Below are 18,591 nucleotides of genomic sequence, written 5' to 3'. Positions count from 1 at the left end.
AAAGTCATGGCTGCTCTTGTGCCAGCACTTTCATTTCTAATGATGTACAAGGCATCTCTGCCTACAGCTTATTGGTGTCCCTTAAATGAGAGACCCACATCACTGGTGAAGGCATGTAGTGTTTGCTGCTAACTAGCCCACATGTCTATGGAGCAAAAAAAGATAAGCCTTGAGATTTGCTCCATGAGTTGTTTAACATATTCAAAATGTACCTGAAGTATTACCCCTTATACTTCCAAGTTGTTCTCTGTCACTTTACAGTTCCTCTTGAATGATGTGATAAAATGTTTTGATAGGCAGCCAATTGATAAATATATAATAATTAAACTGGTAAATGGCTCGTTGAAATCTTGCACACACACACACCGCAAGTTTTCCAGAGTTCAGGTTGCAATTCAAGGATATTCTTCATATACAAATACAAAAAGCCACAGATTGTGCTGCCTCAGCGTTGATGTTTTCAAACAGAAAAAGGCCATATATTTCCCATATCTATGTTGCAGATTTCCATAGAGATCTATGAGAGTGGCCACATGTAGACTGAAGGTATATTACTCTTCAAATAATTTCAACAAAGTCAAATACTTAAAAACTATTCCATCACATCAGCTTTTGCCTTGCAATAGCAGGCAGGAATTACATTGCCACCCTGTTAAAATGTTAGCAACCACATTTCATTTTTTGAAAAGGCAATTTATTTGTCCTGAAATAAAGAGTTGATTATATCTCTTATTACTGTTACAAGAACTTGATATATCACAAAGAGGAAGAGTTACAATGTGTACCAACTATCACCCAGGAAAAATGAAGCTGATACATAATTCACTTTGAGAATGTCTAGTTAGTCAATCAAGTGATTTGTAATCATAAAGGCTGCCAGGGATTGAATGAATAACGGGCCCTACTAAAATCCTTGGATTTCCAAGTATTCTTATTTCATTATGTGACTTTCATTGCTGTTTCTTGTAGTTGTCGCTACTTTAGTAGAACAAATTAAACACCCCATAGTCATTTGCATAAATCTGTTTGGCTGTTTAAGGCCCACACAAAGAGAGTGACCACTCATGTAACAGACAAAGCTAGATTTCTCTCCCTGGAAGCTGAACCTTTTTATGATATAAAGCTTGCAGAAAAACAACCTATTCTCCCCACCCCCATTTCCTCCTGACAGCATTTGGGGGGTAATGAATCTTAGCATAGATCATACTGTTACAGTACATTTTCTCAAGTTATTTTATAACTATAGAAATGACATAATTCATATCACATGCCATCTGTTTAACAGCAGCATCCTTTTCCCTGCCTCTTAATCTTTACAGATCATCAACCTATTCTCTTAGCTAAAAAGCAACAACCATATTATAGCATACTAAAGAGTATGTGATCTTCAAACATAGATTTCTGTAAAAACAGTAAACCAACTAACATGAAAAAAAATGAAAAATAAGCTGCATTGCCAAAAGTTGCTATTTGACATGACTGCTTGTATATATTTTGCTTTCATCTGATCTCCTTTCTCACAAGAATCAGATGCTTTAAAGTCAGGTTCCTGATATTATACAGAATACCTTTTTCTTACATTTTCATTTTTCATATATATATTTTACCATGTTCAATGAAATCTAGATGGTTTTTCATTTCACTTTGATATTTTGGCAATGTAACCATTTAAGTTGCTAGAAGTTTGGATATAATTGGTCATTACTATATAATCAGAGTAATCATTTTACAAGAATGGATTTTTAAAATGTTGCAGAGGCCATTCCTTGTAGTATATAGTATGCATCTGTCAAAGCCCCTTTTCCTTTCTTTTTTCTTAAAAAGAAGTTTCTAAAATAAGACAACTGATATATTCCAAAAGATATATATTTTACAATTGCATTTCTGATCTTCTATATAGAAGGACCATAAACCCTACAATTGCTTTATCAGCTGTCTATCAGCAATCTATATGTGTGAATCCAACTTCCTATAAAAACTAATTGTGATCATCCATAAAAATTGATCCCAAATATGATTGTTAACTTCCTCCTACAATGAAACATAACCAGCTGCAGTATCAAAATGTGAAACATTACTAATCATACACGAACATTGCATCACATTTTAGTAAAGAAAGCATTCTTTCCTCCAGAGATAAGCAGGAGGGACAAGTTTAGAATGTTCTGTGAATTATTAAGCTAATTTACAATACATATTCAGGCTCTTTCCTAGCTTATAAACATTGATAGAATATTGATAATCATTGCTAGAGTCTAAGCTTTCTGCAGGTCTCTTATTTATATTTTTAATCAATAATTTATGGTTTGTGACAGGTAAAAATGGTTCTCTGAAATGCAGGAGGTTTTTTAATGTGTATTTTTCTAAACTTATGTTTACAATAGTAACCAGAAAAACAAGCAGCAAGTAAAGATACAATGAAACCGACAAATACATTAAATAGAGAGAAAGAAGATTTAGAAACTATTATAGGGATCTTGGAATTAATAAACATATTTTATAATGAAAATTAATGTTTGTTTCAGGGCCACAGATTGTTATAATATACCTTGGTCTTCTTAATCTTTTAAAGCTTCTATTGACTATCAGAATACAATATTTTTATGCTTTATTCAAGTGCTGTTTATTACTTAACATGTGATACATTTAAATATGGGTTAATTTTGTACATACAAAAACAAAAGTCGTGTCATGCTAAAACCAAAAAAAACCACAAGAATTTTCAAGCTCCCACTTGCTGTTTTGTGACATTTTGGCTGGTATTAATAAAAGGTATTCCATGACTTTACCTTAAGATCTTTCTCTGGACCAATGCAGCTACCAGAAACCACTCTCTACTACATTAGTATAGAAATTCTAAAAGCAGAACATAAATAATCTGCAGCCCCTTGCCATCACTAAGTGTAAATGCTCACACATTCATACAAGATTTTGGAACTGATTTATTATGAATTTAAATAGTTTTAAATTTTTATTGTTTGGTTTCAGAAATCTCTTGTACCACATTAAGGTCTGTGATTCACATGCTTAAGTTCTTTTCCAAACAGGGGTAAAATGAAGTTGATTGGCTCTCACTAATAAGTATAGTAAGGACTAGTCAGTGGATTAATAACCAGGCAGATGTATTTGGCATAAAGTATTAGTCATCTCAGACACTGTGGTCCTAAGCCCACATATCTCAGAAATAAGTTGTACTGAAATGAATACGTCTTACTTTTGTATAAATGTTTCAAGAAATAAGTATAAGCATGTCAGATCACATCTTTAACATTTATGGAAAGCTCAGGATTGGGAGATTATATAGACTAAAGTTGCCAGTTTTAACCCAACCCAACTATCCAAACCTGTACCTTTTCTTTTGTGTTAGGAAACGTCATGGATTAACTCATGCAAAGGTTACCAAACTGCACTCAAAAGGGCTGCTTTCCTATCTGTCTGGAACAAATTGGAACTAACATATTCAAGTCTCTACAACACATTAACATTCTTGAAGTCCTCCAGACTCCTCAGAGCCACTTTTGTTAATGGTAGCAATTTTCTCAATACCTTGAAATGTAGTAAAACTAAAAAGCTGCGAAGATATTTAATGCAGTGTAGAGTTGCAGAGACAATTGGATAGGACTAATTCCAATACCTTGGTCAAACATAAGAATATACAACTGCAAGATCCCACCATGTGTAACCAAAGAGACTGTGCTAGAGAACAAAGCATTTGTTGAGTAACTTTCAGCAGTCCGTCAAATGCAGTTTTAACAAAACAGTTTCATTAAACAAATGAAACATGGTCTCTCTTTTTTTCCCCTTCTTGGTGTACAAAGTCTCAGAAATGTCTGAAAGAATTTTTTTAACTAAATGAATCCATCAAATTGGCTGTTACCTGTTTTTTTTATTTTAAAAAATCATCACTTGTAGCTCAAATATAACAGGAGAACAGGGAAATGACTTGCTTTAAAAGCTCTACAATAGCTGAGGTTAATGGTTAGCCATGCTACTTTGCTAAATATCGTTCAGAAACACTTGTGCACTGGCCACTTCAGCTCCTGCTTCATGTTGTAAATCAAGTCCATTAAACTTCTGGCCAAATAATAAACATCCCACACAAAAAAACCACCCCTCAAAATAATTGACCCATCAGGATCCTAGATTTTCACAATGCATTAACGTGCTGATGTTGATGATGATATAAATTATTGCAGAGAAATATAGGGGGGCATAAATGACACAGAATTGTACATAGAATTCATTATTCCAGAATCTTAGGGAAAGTCATTAGCTTCTCTGGGGACTTTACTAGACCAGCTTCTGATTGTGGGTGGAAATAATATGACTAGGATAATAGAATGTATATTGCATTCCTTATCATCGAAGCCCTTCAAATAAATTAGTGAAATAACTTTCACCATAGCCTTATACCGAGAATTATTACCGACCGTTATTATTGTAGATGAGGAGTTGAGGCAGAGAGTGGAGTGATATTTGAATCACCAACCTCCCAGAATCCCTTCCAGAGCAATCCTAAGCAGATCTACCTCAAATCCTTCTTGAGTTTACTCCCAGAAAAGTATCCTTAAGATTGCACTGGTAGCTGCTAAACCAGGGATACCCACCCAGCTTGTTTTCTCTCCATTCCTCTACTACTACTACTAATAATAATAATAATAATAATAATAATAATAATAATAATAATAATAATAATAATAATAATAATAATAATAATAATAATAATAATAAACAACTGTCTTTTGCCTTTGACATCTCTGGTTCTGCCATAAGTACTCTTCAATGTGTATAGGTATGCCCTGACCTGAATAGTCCAAGCAAGCCCGGTCTCATCAGATCTCAGAAGCAAAGCAGGGTCTACTGTGGTTAGTACTTGGAAGGGAGACTTCCTTGAAATACCCAGTTGAGAGGACAGGGGGCAGGCTGTATTCAACCACCTTTCTAAATATCCTCCAGGTCCGAGTAGGTGTCAGTCACCAGAGGTTGACATGACTTCCAGATGCAAACACACACACAGACAAATACAAAATACCAAAAAAAAAGTGTATAGGTACATGTATTTTCACAACCACAGTCCTGCAGTATAACAGAGGATATATAGCTGGCCTGAATACATAAGGCAGCTAAGCAGGGTATAAATACTTTCAAATAAATTCATAAATAAAATGGATTAAGTACAATTATCCTAACTGAAATACTGCTTTTTTGTTGCATAGGAATCAGTAACTGAAGGTCCAAGCCCATATCAATCCAACCGAGAGGTAAGGAAGCATGCTGCAGAAATGATAGCTGTGGTAATAGGGTTTCCTAATATTTCATTTGTGGGGAGACACCCTCTGTATCATGACCAATATAATATCACTGAATTTGTCATCACATTGTGGAATATGCATGAGGTGGAAGATCTAGATTTCACAACCTGATGTGGGTTCTCCTGAAAGGAGCTTCCTTTGTTTTCTTCTTTTGCAGAGCTAGAAACAAAAGGGAGCAACCAAGATGATTAAGAAGTTGGAGCTCCTTTCCTGTGAGGGAAAGCTGGAGAATCTGAGACTTTTCAGTCTAGAAAAAAGACTGCTAAGGGAAAATATGATAGAGGTGTATAAATTATGCAATGGATAGAGAAAGTAAATAGAAATGGGATCTTTTCCCTCCCTCATAATGCTGACCGGTACCCAATGACATTGTTGGGAAATGGGTAAAGGACGGACAAAAGGAAATATGAGTAATTAAACTGTAGACTTCACTGAGAGTAGAGGTACTGATGCCTGAGAGCATAAAAAGGTTAAAGTAGTCCCCTGTTCAAGCACCAGTTGTTTCTGACTCTGGGGTGATGTCGCATCACAACGTTTTCATGGCAGAATTTTTTGGGGGTGGTTTGCCATTGCATTCCCCAGTCAACTACACTTTTCCCCCAGCAAGCTGGCTACTCATTTCACCGACCTCGGAAGGATGGAAGGCTGAGTCAACCTCAAGCTGGCTACCTGAACCCAGCTTCTGCCAGGATCGAACTCAGGTCATGAGCAGAGAGCTTGGACTGCAGTACTGCAGCTTTTACCACTCTGTGCTACAGGATTCCTTATGGCTGAGACCATAGATGGCTTTAAAAGATTAGACAGATTCATGGAGGAGAGGTTCATCTATTACTACCAGCCATAGTGAATGAAGGGAACCTCTGTATACAGAGGAAGCAAACTTCTGAATACCAGTGCTGGAAGACAGCATCAAAGGAGGGATTCAGTCTCCAGACCCTGTTTGTTTGGCCCTCCAGGGCAACTCGTTGGCCACTGTGTGAAATATGGACTAGACTGACCACTTGTCTGACCCAGCAGACTTTACTTACATTTTTGTGTTCTGAAAGGGCATCAATGGAAGCAGCTGCATTGTGCTTTTCTGCCTTTAATACTTCCTACTCTGTCCTTTCCAGTTTACTTTATGGACCCCTATCAATAGCATTACATCAGTAACACAAGAGAAGTCTTTGATTCATATGTTATACCCTGCCTCTAAAGTGAAATGCCCATGCTCTTTGCATCTGAGATCGCTGGTGCTCTGGAATTCTTGCCCACAACCCTTGTGAGGCCAGGAACAGGAGAGTACTGAGAGACATCACAGTAAAAAATATAATGTTGCTTATAGTAGAGAACAAAACAGGAGGGGAACCTTCTCAGGCAACCACCCCCTATTCAAAATCAGTTCTGGTTAAGTTCTTGAAAAAGTCTGGAGGAATTATAGGAATGAAGAAACATTCTATTAGATCTGGGGCCACAGTGTAAATAGAAAAACACAATGTTTGTAAATGTTGATTTCACAGATTTTTGTGCACATTTTTAAAGACCATTATAAAATGTAAAGTTATGTCATGGACTGTACCATGTCTGACCAAGGGTAAAAGCCCCTGGAAACTTCTACACAACCAAGTTGAAATGAATATTTATGCTCATATGAGAGTCCTGGTTATTTCAGTGGGATATGCACCAAAAAACTTTTTGAATGTCCTTAAAGAACAATATAAGTGCTCACAAGAAACAGCTTTGCCATCTACTGAACATGCCCCCTGTGGGCCTACCATAGTCAGCAACGAAATGATCCTCAACCATTGAAATAACCTGATCGAGTCTCCTCGGTTGGGTCTGAGTACAATGCATTTCTCAGCCATGCCTGATTCCAGAGCATGCTGATCACTGGCCTGTGTCTGTTCTACAAGCTCATTCATGCCTGGGGTTAGGAGGCTCAGCTTGGTTCAATAAAAGAACAACTATTTTCACTGCACATCGTGGATCTGCCTTTATTAGTGGTCAAGTGATCAACCAGCTTTTTAAGACATTCTTTATGTTCACATAAAAATTAAAGAAATGCTTTTATTCATTTACTCCCCCCCCCCAAAAAAAAAATAAAAGCCTTTTATCTGAAAATGGCATTGTCTTTCTTTTTTACATTTTCCCAGTAGGGCTACTGTTGGCTTCAGCTGATGCAAACTGAAATCAAAATAAAGTGAATTTGTTTTAGAAGTTTAAAACAGTCTTTTAATCCAAGGAACAATCAACTTTTTCTTTTTACGATTTTTTAAAAATATATATTTTGCTTTATTTTCATACTTAAGAGTGTTGTATTCCCAGTTTCAAAAATGCCAAGAGGGGAAAGACTGGATCTTTAAGAATGGCTTAGTCAGATGAAAAGCAAATTTCCTGTAGATCATGAGAATAAAGTTGTTAAGAATATACTGCTGCTATGAAACCCGTACGATTTCAGGATGCTTTGTGGACAAAAGCTAAGCTTTTAGTATGTGTAAATCCAGCATTGGCATTGTGGGGGGGACTCCATTTTGCCCAAAGACAAACTGATCCTAAGGTTACAGCTGGAAATAATGTGTGTGGTCTCACTCAAAGCTATATTATACTCCAGTGCTGCGTGTTAATCTCACATGCACTTTAAATAAAACAACTGAGCCTCAAGTTTTCCAGTGATATAAATTTGAGAAAACATATTGTAATGTAACATTAAGCCTTTTCCCTGATAAGTGTGGGGCTACTTCTATTCAAAGCTCTTAGAACTAGCAAGTGTTAAAAGGTACAGTTAGTGTTAAATTTGCAAGTAGTGTACATCTGTCACTTCAATAGGCCTTTCTCCTTGTCCAGAACTGTTTGAGGGGGTTAATGTTTGCTAATCTTCCAGGCTCTTGCTTCTCTCCTGCTCTGGAGGGATGTAAGGCTTCAGTCTCATTTTCGACATTCAGACTTGGATGTCACTGAAATTCATGTTACTGTTTTATTGTAGGTGGCAGAAGACAAAGAGGGCAAAAGGATATATTGACTGTTTTGGCTTAGATTTGCCACGCACTGTGAAAGAGGGATAATAAAACATTTGAGGAATTAGTGTGACCATAAAGTGCTCCCAAGTGAGAGCCATTTGAGAAGTAGTTTATTTCATCAGCATTCTCCTTTATCATACTGAGTCTTGCCAGTAGCACTTGGTGCCTAATTACAGGAGACCAACCAGACATGCTGAACTCTTGTTGTAAGACTATTCAAGCTCCCAGGTAAGACTGAACTCTTCATTTGGTAGAATAATGAAATGATCCTCAGCCATACAAGAGGCATCACAGATGGAATTTCAGCAACTGGCACTTTCTGATCTTATGTATGTTCACTCCAAAGAAAGGAAGTCCCACTGAGTTCAGTGGAGCTTTTCCCCCAAGTAAAGTGTGCACAGAATCGCAGCCAGACAGCTGGTTTAGTTTTTGTGCATATGTGCATGTTTTCAATCATCATACCTACTTTTACCTTGCATTGCTTTCAGAAGATCTTTTAATGGCCACTTGGGGGTTCTGGCCCAGCAGTTGTTTTGAATTTGGTTTCGGAAGGCTGAGCCGGTACAATTATATCACGCTGTCATGCTTTAAGATTGTTCACAGGGTAATAATTTCATGCTTTTTGAAATACCACACCCTGCAACACCCTGAGAAGAGTTTCATGCTGTGTTTTTGCTATAGCAAAGATGGGAACTGTCAATCTATGTGCACCTTTGAGATTACATTTAATCCGGGGACAAACCTACGAAATGTACGGTTTGCAGTGGGGCTTGGTCCCAGGTATTGTGTACATGAGATTGCAGTCATAAGCAACCAATTTAACCAATTCTTAAAACAAACAGAATTCTTCTGGGATGTGTCAGCAGTGATCACAAAGTTCACTGGAACATCTCTCAGAAAAACTTACAGTATTTCTTTATTGTGTGATAACCACAAAACTGACTGCTAAACACATGTACAACAGAAGTGAACTTACTCTGTATGAGCATTATTTGATAACAAACCCCTTCATTCCAAGGTTCTTTCTAATTCACATGGAAAAATGAATGACCTGTCATCTGCGTTGCCTGATCCAATGCAGGTTTATGTAGGACTCCGAGCAATATAAAATAGGGCCATGAGCTGAGTCACTTTTCTGACACTTGTGTGTTCAGAACATTTCCTAAGAGAAGACTCAAACTACCTGATCATCTGTCGTTTCTGCTGATTAACTGTATCGCTTCAGACAGCAACAATAAGCAAGCTAAATGTTTAAAGTTATACTCAAATACAGAGTCACATGCAAAAGCCCTGCACATTCCAAAACAGCATAACAGAGAATGGGCTAGGATAGAACCTGTGCTTTGTTGTACTGTAAAAATATATCTGGGAAAAACATTTAAGCATCCATTCCTCCACCGTAGGGAGGATCCTGGCTCACTGGCAGAGAACCTGGATGCAGATGGATCCAGGATCAGTCTCTGGCATCTCTTGTTAAAAAGATTGGATAGGACATGATATGAAAGACTGGATAGCCCTTGCCTGTCAGAACAGACAACACTGACCTTGATAGACAAGAATCTCAGCTACATGTACTGTACACATCAGCTGCAGATACATCACATGGGACTGCTTATGATGTTATTCGACTCTCTTGATTCCCCACTACTACTCTGGGTATGAAAGAAGGATTCTTATCTAGGTCAGTGTAACTAACTCTGCTCTTAGATTTTTTGCCTTTCTTCATTACACTGATCCAGCTAAGATAGACATTTCTGAGACCTTAGCTTGCCAAGTATCTTCCTGGGATGTGTCAGCAGCTTGCCTATGGCACCCTGTGGTCTGGATTGGCTGGGCTGATCTTTGAAGGATTCCTCTGTAAATGACTTTGCCTTAAAGCAGAGGGGTTAAACTATGCAATCTTTGTGTTCGTCTCAAATCTAGAGAATCTTGGACTGAGCGCAAGCCAGCAGGAAGTTTTTCACACAAATAGCATTTAAAGGATCCCGTACAATTGCAGAATGGCTTCCAGGCCATTCTGTCCCTTGGTGTTCCTTGCTTTGTGGATTGTATTTATTTGGGTTTCTGGAAACAGGGAGAAGGACCACAGAGAGTGTTTCCGGAGAAAAATGCTCCTAGCAGCTACGTGACAAAAGAAATTAAACAAAAGCTTTTTCCACTTCTACATATCTCTACCTGTTTTTTTAAAACCCTCTTAGCTGAATCTTCTCTATTTAACAGATTTTAAAGGACAGAATGTGGGGGGAGGGCCTAGACCTAAGAGACCTTGATTCAGAAAGTCCTTCTACCCTAGGAAAGTCACTCTCTCCATTTCCCAACTCACAGGACTGTTACACTTGCCACATTTAAAAACAAATGTGTTGTTAAAAGTAGAAGTTTTGAATTAACACACACAAAGGACAACAAATCTTCACAGAAGGATGTTTGTCTGGGAGCCCTATTAGGTTTTAAGATCTTGTCACTTTCAACAAAAGGATCCCTTTGAAATTGACCACATACCTCCCAGTGACTTGAGACTTGTGCTTGCTGTGTCTGAATAGAGAAGGTGCTTTGGAGTACTGAGAGTTTGCCAGACAAAAAGTAGCTACCCGCTAGCTAGCTAACAGATCCCAGTAAAGTGGAGGCTTCAATCCTCTCCTCCGCAGCAACTTGTCTGGCACCAGGATCATCTTTGTGGAAGCCGCCCTGGGAAAAGATTGCAGGAAACTGACAGGCCACAGCCAGACTCACGTTGACATCAAAGGACAGTGACGCCTATATAAAGGAATGTGTTTGACAGCGGACAGAGTTAGTCCCAGTGCTTTCCCTGAGACTTCCCTTCAGTGGGTTTGCAGGCAAGAGAGAAGCCTTACTTTTCACTGCAGGTCTAACAACTGTGGCTCAGTTCATAAATCGCGAGATTAAACCCTGTTGTTTCCTAAAATGTCATACTAAGGAGCAAAAGACTGTTCTGGCTTCATTAGCAGCAACAGAAAAACCTTATTTCCCGGTCATAAATGGACCCTCCCTTCAAACTGAAAACGCTTGTCTGCGTTCAGAAGTACGCGCTGCCCTTTGATTATGGTTGGTCAGCCCAACCACACATCAGTTAAAAACTAGACACTTAAAGCTTTTTTGGAAGAGAAACAAGGTGACCAGGTTGACAGCCTGTTAATTACACGGGAAATATAAGCTGATACGACTAAATCAATACCGTTTCGGCTTGGGAAACAAATCGCTTCACCGAGCGGCTCTGCGACCCCCTGCTTATTTATGTATTAAGTTTCACAGGTTGGCGGCACAGGAGAGCCCTGGATCGCTCCCCCACGCCCCCAAGGACCAGCCCCATCGACAAGCCAGACTTTTAGATTTAACTCATATTAGAGGTAACTCATCCATCCCGTTGGTTTTCATGGGGCTGAACGCGCAGAACACCCCCAAGGCTCCGCCTTCCTTGGGTGCTGGATGGGCCTGGCAAGGGGCGTTAGTCTGCCGCTGGGCCAGCCGGCGCGTTAACGCGACCCCCACCCCTCCCCCGCCTCTCCGCCTTGCGGGGCTTTCACTTGCCGCAGCCAAGTGACCCTTTTAACGCTTCCAGACAAATTGATCCGACTGGGGAGGGGGAGGGGGGACTCGGTCTCCTGAAGTATCTTGGCAGAGTCGCAGGCGGACAGGAGGACCGGTCGATCATAGATTAGCTGCAGGCCGAAGCGTCATATCCGAAGAATGAACTCTTGCTCGCCTGGGTTTCTTGCAGGGATCCCCTCCCCAGCATCCCCACCAGGCCCTGTAATGGGTTTCCGATGGCGCTTCATTATGTGCACGCAAGGAATGTGGGCGTCTGCCTCTGAGCTGTAAACAGCGGCGGGGGAGGAGGGGGGAGAGGCACACCCCACCTCCCATTGATTTTCGGGCCGACTGTTTACAGCCGGGCTGAATCCCCCAGAGGCGACTTCCTAGCTGGAAGAAGTCAGGCACCCTCTGACCCGGAAGGAGGTATTCCACATATGACTGAGGAGGGGGGATGTTAAAAATCACCTCTGGCCGTTCCTTGGCGACCTGGTTAAAGGCTACTAAAAGATCACTGGCCTTCATCCCCGAGCGGGAAGGGAGGGGAGAGTTCGAGAAGGGAAGGCATTCTGCACAAGCTCAGGAACAAACTTATCTTTGCTCTTGTCCAGAGTTCTAATGCGGCCCTGGCCCTAAGAAGATGCTCCCAGTTTGGAGCCCCGGTACCAGTCAGTCACCCCCTGGGGCTGCTATAGCCCTTCCGATTAAATTATCCTTTTTTAAAAGGATAGAGTGAGACTGTTTTAAAATATTCACAGACCTCAGCCCAGCGCGGGGAGCCAACTTCTCCCTGCGAGTTTCAGGGCTCTGCATTTCTATTTTTACACAAAACTGGCTGATTTGTCTTAGGCTATTACTGTCTATTACTGCTGGAAGTCTCGGGGAAAGGTGGGAAGCGGCGGATTCTGGCAATCTGCCTAAAGAGAAATCAATGAAACAAATTAATCCTTCGCAGGCTGCAATGACACAGTAATCCATCATTCAGGACTGCTTTTGTACACCAAATCAGAGAGCAGAGGGAAAAGCCCAGGGGGACATCGCAGACAACAACTTACACCAACACTGGGAAAATACAGAGGAATCCGTTTATTTAAAGAGGATAGATTTCACTTGATTGCCTGCTTCGCCCTATAAAGATTTTTTCCCCTTCCCGGCTGGTGAGAAGCCAATGGGTGAATGACTATATTTCCTTAGCCTTCCTCCCCCCTCTGATCTGCGTCTCCAGAATCTAGAGAGGCTTTTTAAAACAAAAGCCAGACCCACAACTCAGCCTGTTTCAGTGCCACATATTCAAGATCACAGCTTTGTACGCCACATCTATCAATCCGGAGTAACTGTCCCTCGTCACATTCACTAACTCTGATGAGACTACAGCCCCCTTAGTTCGTACACTGGAGGGGAAAGAGACATTCAATGAACACCCATTGTGCTATGTGACCACTGGGTGTAAGTACTAAACGCCCGCTAGCCCACATTAAACAGTCCCTCCTAAAAATCACTTGAGGGCAACCCCAGTCAGGATCTTCCCATTACTGGAACTGCGCGCAAGACACCATTTTGGTTTTCGTTCCTTGCCAGAATCAAGCCAGAGAAGCTCCCAGTCCCCCGGGAGAAACCACTTTTGTGGCTCTGACGAAGGTGGTGAAAAAATGTAAGGGGATCAATAACACGCATTGACACCGTCTCCACGAGAATGCTGCTGATCTGTGCTGCCTCCGGCAGTGAAGTCTTCCAGACCCATGAACACGCAATACGAAGAGTCACCTTGCTTATGTGCCCTGAGGTTGCATCCTGAAGCAGCATCCCACCGAGGCAGTCCTTGCCAGAGTCTAAACACCGCTTAAAGACTCTGCATTGATTTGGACTTGAACTTTCCCTAAATAAGAGCCTCCAAACCAATCATGTCTTCTTAAATGGCACATAACTATGGGGCACCGTGGTGTGCAAAGTGTGCAAAAATTGTTGAAAGAATGTAATGTTGATGTTATTGATTATGATCAAATGCAATCTGGTTGTGATATATGTTTAAAGGCAAAAGGTACCACCCCAAGATACACGGGCAAAAATACTGTACACAATGAACAATTTCTAGAGATGGTATTCTCAGATATTGCAGGGCCAATCAAAGAATCGGCTGGTGCAAGCAGGTACTTTTTAACATTTATAGAAGCTAAGTCAAGATATGTCTATGCCTACTTAATTAAAAGCAAAGATCAAGTATTTGACAAATTTAAATCCTATGTTGCTGCTGTGAGAAATAAATTTGGCAAAGTTTCAGAAGTATTGTTCACAGACAATGGAACTGAATACAGTAGCAGTGAGTTCCAAAGGTTTATGGAACAACTAGGCATTCAACATAAAACTACTACACCCTATTCACCACAGCAGAATGGTTCAGCTGAGAGACTGAACCAAACAATTATGGAAATGGACAAATCAATGCTAATGCAATCTGGACCGCCAGATTAAATGTGGGGTGAAGCCGTAAATACTGCAGTTTATTTGCATAACAGAATTCCATCAGACTAATAAATCGCCATTTGAGATTTGATATGGCAAACGACTCAATATGAAATATTTAAGACTTTTTGGTTGCAAAGCATACACATTTGTACCTAAGGAGAAAAGGGGAAAACTAGACCCCAGAGCAGAACTTGGTAAACTTGTGGGCTATGCTAATGGTGGAAGAGGATACAGAATCCTAGACCCTAATGCACGTACTGTCAAAGAATGCAATGTGGTATATATAGATGGCAGCAGTGTTTTGCAAGCTCCTATGCAAGCTGAATCCACAGTACAGAATCCTATAGAGGATCTTACTTTCAGTGAATTTACTATTTGGGAACCTGCAGAGACCACCTGTGAGCAGGCAGGTCCACCTTCACAAGAAAGCAATGAATCAAAAGGGGAAGCAGGAAGTTCAAGAGAAGCAGAGACAACCACAGTTACTGTGAGAAAGTCAGCAAGGAGCAACAAAGGCATACCACCGCCAAGACCTGGAATTTGTGCAAGAGTACAACCTGTCAAAGAACCCTCAACTTGGAAAGAAATAAATCAACTACCCGATCCAGAAAGAAAGAAATAGATGGATGCAATGAATGATGAAATGAAGTCTTTACATGACAAGCAAACTTGGACACTTGGACACTTGCAAACTTACCTCCTGAAAGAACAGCTATTGGTTGTAAATGGATATTTAAAGTTAAATACAATCCTGATGGAAGTGTGGATCGGTACAAAGCATGTTGAGTAGCAAAAGGATACAAGCAAGAACAAGGAATTGACTATACAGAGACTTTTGCACCTGTCATAAGTCATGTTGCATTCAGAATACTTCTAACAATTGCAGCCTCCAAAGGCATGCAAGTTGAACATGTGGACATTAAAACTTAACAGAGGAAATCTACATGGAACAACCTGAAGGATTTGAAGAAGTTGGAAAGGAAAAACTTGTGTGTAAACTTCAAAAAGGAATTTATGGATTAAAACAAGCCGCAAGAGGTTGGTCAGATAAACTGACAGAACTACTAAAAAAGCAAGGATTTCAACAAGGAAAATCAGAACCCTGTTTGTTTACAAGACTAAAAAATGGACAATACTAGTACATATTGATTTACGTTGACGATCTGATTTTATGTTGCTACAACAAGGAGGACATCAAAGAAATTGCTGATGAGCTAAATAAAGATGTGGAAGTCAAACAACTGGGAGACATAAAACATTACCTTGGAATACAAATTGAAAGAGCTGAAGATGGAAGTTTTCTGCTGAACCAAAAACACAAAATTATGGACTTTATTGAATCAATGGGAATACAGAAACATGGAAACATTAGTACACCACTTGATCCAGCATACTTAACTTTGAAAGAAGGAAAATTGCTTGAAAACAATGGTGAATATAAAGAAGCAATTGGAAAACTACTGTACTTAAGCAGAATCTCAAGACCAGATATTTCTACTGCTGTTGGAATCTTGAGTAGAAAGACAAGTTCACCATATTACCATGATCGGAATGCCATAAAGAGACTGGCAAGATACCTATCTTAAACTGCTGGTTACAAATTACTAATTTCAGCATTTGACAACCCAAGACTAGTAGTCTACATGGACGCCAACTTTGGGAGAAATGAAGGAGATGGGAAATCAACAAATGGAAATGTATTCTTCTATGGAGATAGTGTGATTAACTGGAACACTAAGAAATAAAAGATTGTAGCTCAATCTACTGCAGAAGCTGAATGTGTGTCTGCTCAAAGGGCATGCAATGAACTGGAATGGATTATTTTTCTTCTTAAGGAATTTGGAATAGAGGAACCTAAACCAGTACTCATGTATGAAGACAACCAAGCATCCATAAGCATATGCAAAGCTGAGAACATAAAGCTAGACAACAAACATATTGTCATCAAGTGTTTACTTGTGTAAGAGATGATTAAAGAAGGACTGGTTGAATTACAATACTGCCCTACTAAAGAAATGATCACTGACATCATGACGAAGCCGCTTGACAGACTGAAGTTTGAATTACTATGTGAAAGTATGAAGGATAGAAATTGCTAATGACTGAAATGTTACATAACTTGAGAAGGGGTTTGTTGGAATACAAGCTATGCATATTTCAGACATTATAAACTGTTTATTTACCTGAAAGAGGAAATGATGTATTGTAACCTAAACCCAATTGTGAGCGGAGTCTTCTTTACCCGCGAAAGATGTAAACACAATATTGGTCAAAAAGGATGTTAGGTGTGAAATGCTTTGATCTTGTATGCAAGCTGAATTGCTCTTCTTCCTGGCAAAATGCTCTTTGGGAAGAAGAACTGTTAGACAAAGGGGTTGTATAATGTAGCCATGTAGAGGACACACATAGTTAGACTAGCTGGTAAGCTAAATTGTTTTTCTTTTTTATCCCAAGTACCCTATTCTGATGTTTTCTAGTAAACTTTATTTCTTTTGATAAGCTTAAGCCTCGGCTCTAATAGTTGCCACTCTAAGCCTCTGAATTCAACGTATTTCCCATCATTCCCTATAACTTGGTTGAGACCACATTTCTTCTCAATCATTAACACAATAACAGTGTAACTCCTGTCACTGTTGCCTCATTCTTACTCTTATTAGTAACCTCCTCCACCCTTTTTACCCTTCAGTGCATTCTCATAAATTCTATTATTCTGCACAACACTGGCAGAAGCAATCAAGATTTATTTAAAGTGTATCATTTTTTAAAAAAATAAGATTTAAAATCCCATAATTTCCACTGTTAACAAATATCATTTCAAAGGCCTGAGTTTGGGTGTAACTGGGAAGCAAATTCCACTAGTCTGAGGCAGCCTTCAGTATACCTGTGATGTCCTAACAAGGCATGGAGACAGTGTCACTAAGAAGGTGCTCTTGGTTAATTTGAGCCATTGGCTCAAGAGGCTGGACACAAAGGATACAAATACAAAACAATGGACAATAGGAAGGCAGTGCAGATGGCTATATGCTGCCTGTGATCCAACCTCATTAGGTAGGCCTCCAGTTCTTTGGTATTGAAGATTCCTATCTCTAGCTTCATCCTTACCAAAGCATGACTGATGCTCCCAGATTTTGGATCTGGAATCAAATGCTGGCCTGCCTCTAAAAGCTTGGAATCTTTGTTACCCTGTAGCTCACAAAGTTATTGGGAAGCAACTATCTACTGGCCCTAAAGTACTTTAATCCTCAAAAAACATACTGGCACCATGCGCACAGGGGGGTTGCAAAATGAGCCAGGGCAACACAAAGCAGAGACCCAGTCTCTGGGCCTATACATCCCATCCCTACACCCTCTCCAGACCCCTGGCTCTTTTACCTCAGTGGTGACAGGGTTGTAGCAAACCAAGAATGCCTTCCTCCCTCTCCCATTTCCTTCAGCTCCATCTCATTGTTCCTTCCCTTGGTGATCTTTGATTGGATGTAAGGTTGCCAACTGACCTAGATGAAAATGGCCTGTCCCTTTAATAGAGGCTAAATGAGATGTTATTTACTAGGTGATGTTGTTCACCTCTGCTTTAAGAAAAATTTCTGCTGCCCATTTCTATGCTTTGAGCCTCCATTAAAGGGGCCAGCTGGCAACCCTCGTTGGGTTTCCATGGGAGAGAGACACTTTGCTGTCCTTCACAGGCATCCCTGAAAACCACCAGCCCACCCTCATTTACCTCTTTGCTATTTGTGAGTGACATAGAAGGCATTTTGCCAGAGCATGATAAACATGACAAAGCAACTTAGAATTTCCTGACAGTTAGAGCAGTTCCTCAGTGGAACAGGCTTCCTCAGGTTGTGGTGGGCTCTTTGGAGATTTTTAAACAGAGGTTGTGGTGGGCTCTTCTTCTTTGGAGATTTTTACAGAGGCTAAATGGTCATCTGACAGCAATGCTGATTCTGTGAACTTAGGCAGATCATGAGAGGGAGGGCAGGAAAGGTTATATCAGTGCTTAGTTCTTGTGGCCCTTTCTTACATGTCCAGGGAAATGCAGATCACCGCTTTGGAGTCAGTCAGCAATTTTTCTGCAGGCCAGTTTTGCAAGGGATCCTGGTTTGGGGTTGTTGTTGTTTTTAGCCATCTTCTGGGCATTGAGCAGGTGTCTCTGGGGGTGCATGGGGAGAGGTATTATATATATATATATATATTTGTGAAAGTCTTGTTAGTTTTAACATCATTTCTCATTCTGTGGTCCAATGAATAGTTCTGAATTTAGAGTCCAATGGCAC

At 40.1% G+C, this 18,591-nt stretch overlaps 1 long non-coding RNA gene across 3 annotated transcripts in view; it reads right to left on the bottom strand.

Annotated features, from left to right (window-relative positions):
- Positions 1-18,591, bottom strand: part of LOC132569531 (uncharacterized) — a 149,939-nt gene that overhangs the window by 112,728 nt on the left and 18,620 nt on the right. The window lies entirely within an intron of this gene.

Source organism: Heteronotia binoei, chromosome 4 (assembly GCF_032191835.1).
Source record: "Heteronotia binoei isolate CCM8104 ecotype False Entrance Well chromosome 4, APGP_CSIRO_Hbin_v1, whole genome shotgun sequence".
In the NCBI taxonomy this organism is placed as follows: domain Eukaryota; kingdom Metazoa; phylum Chordata; class Lepidosauria; order Squamata; family Gekkonidae; genus Heteronotia; species Heteronotia binoei.
Note: the sequence above shows the minus strand (reverse complement) of the source record. Positions and strands in the feature narration are given on the sequence as shown.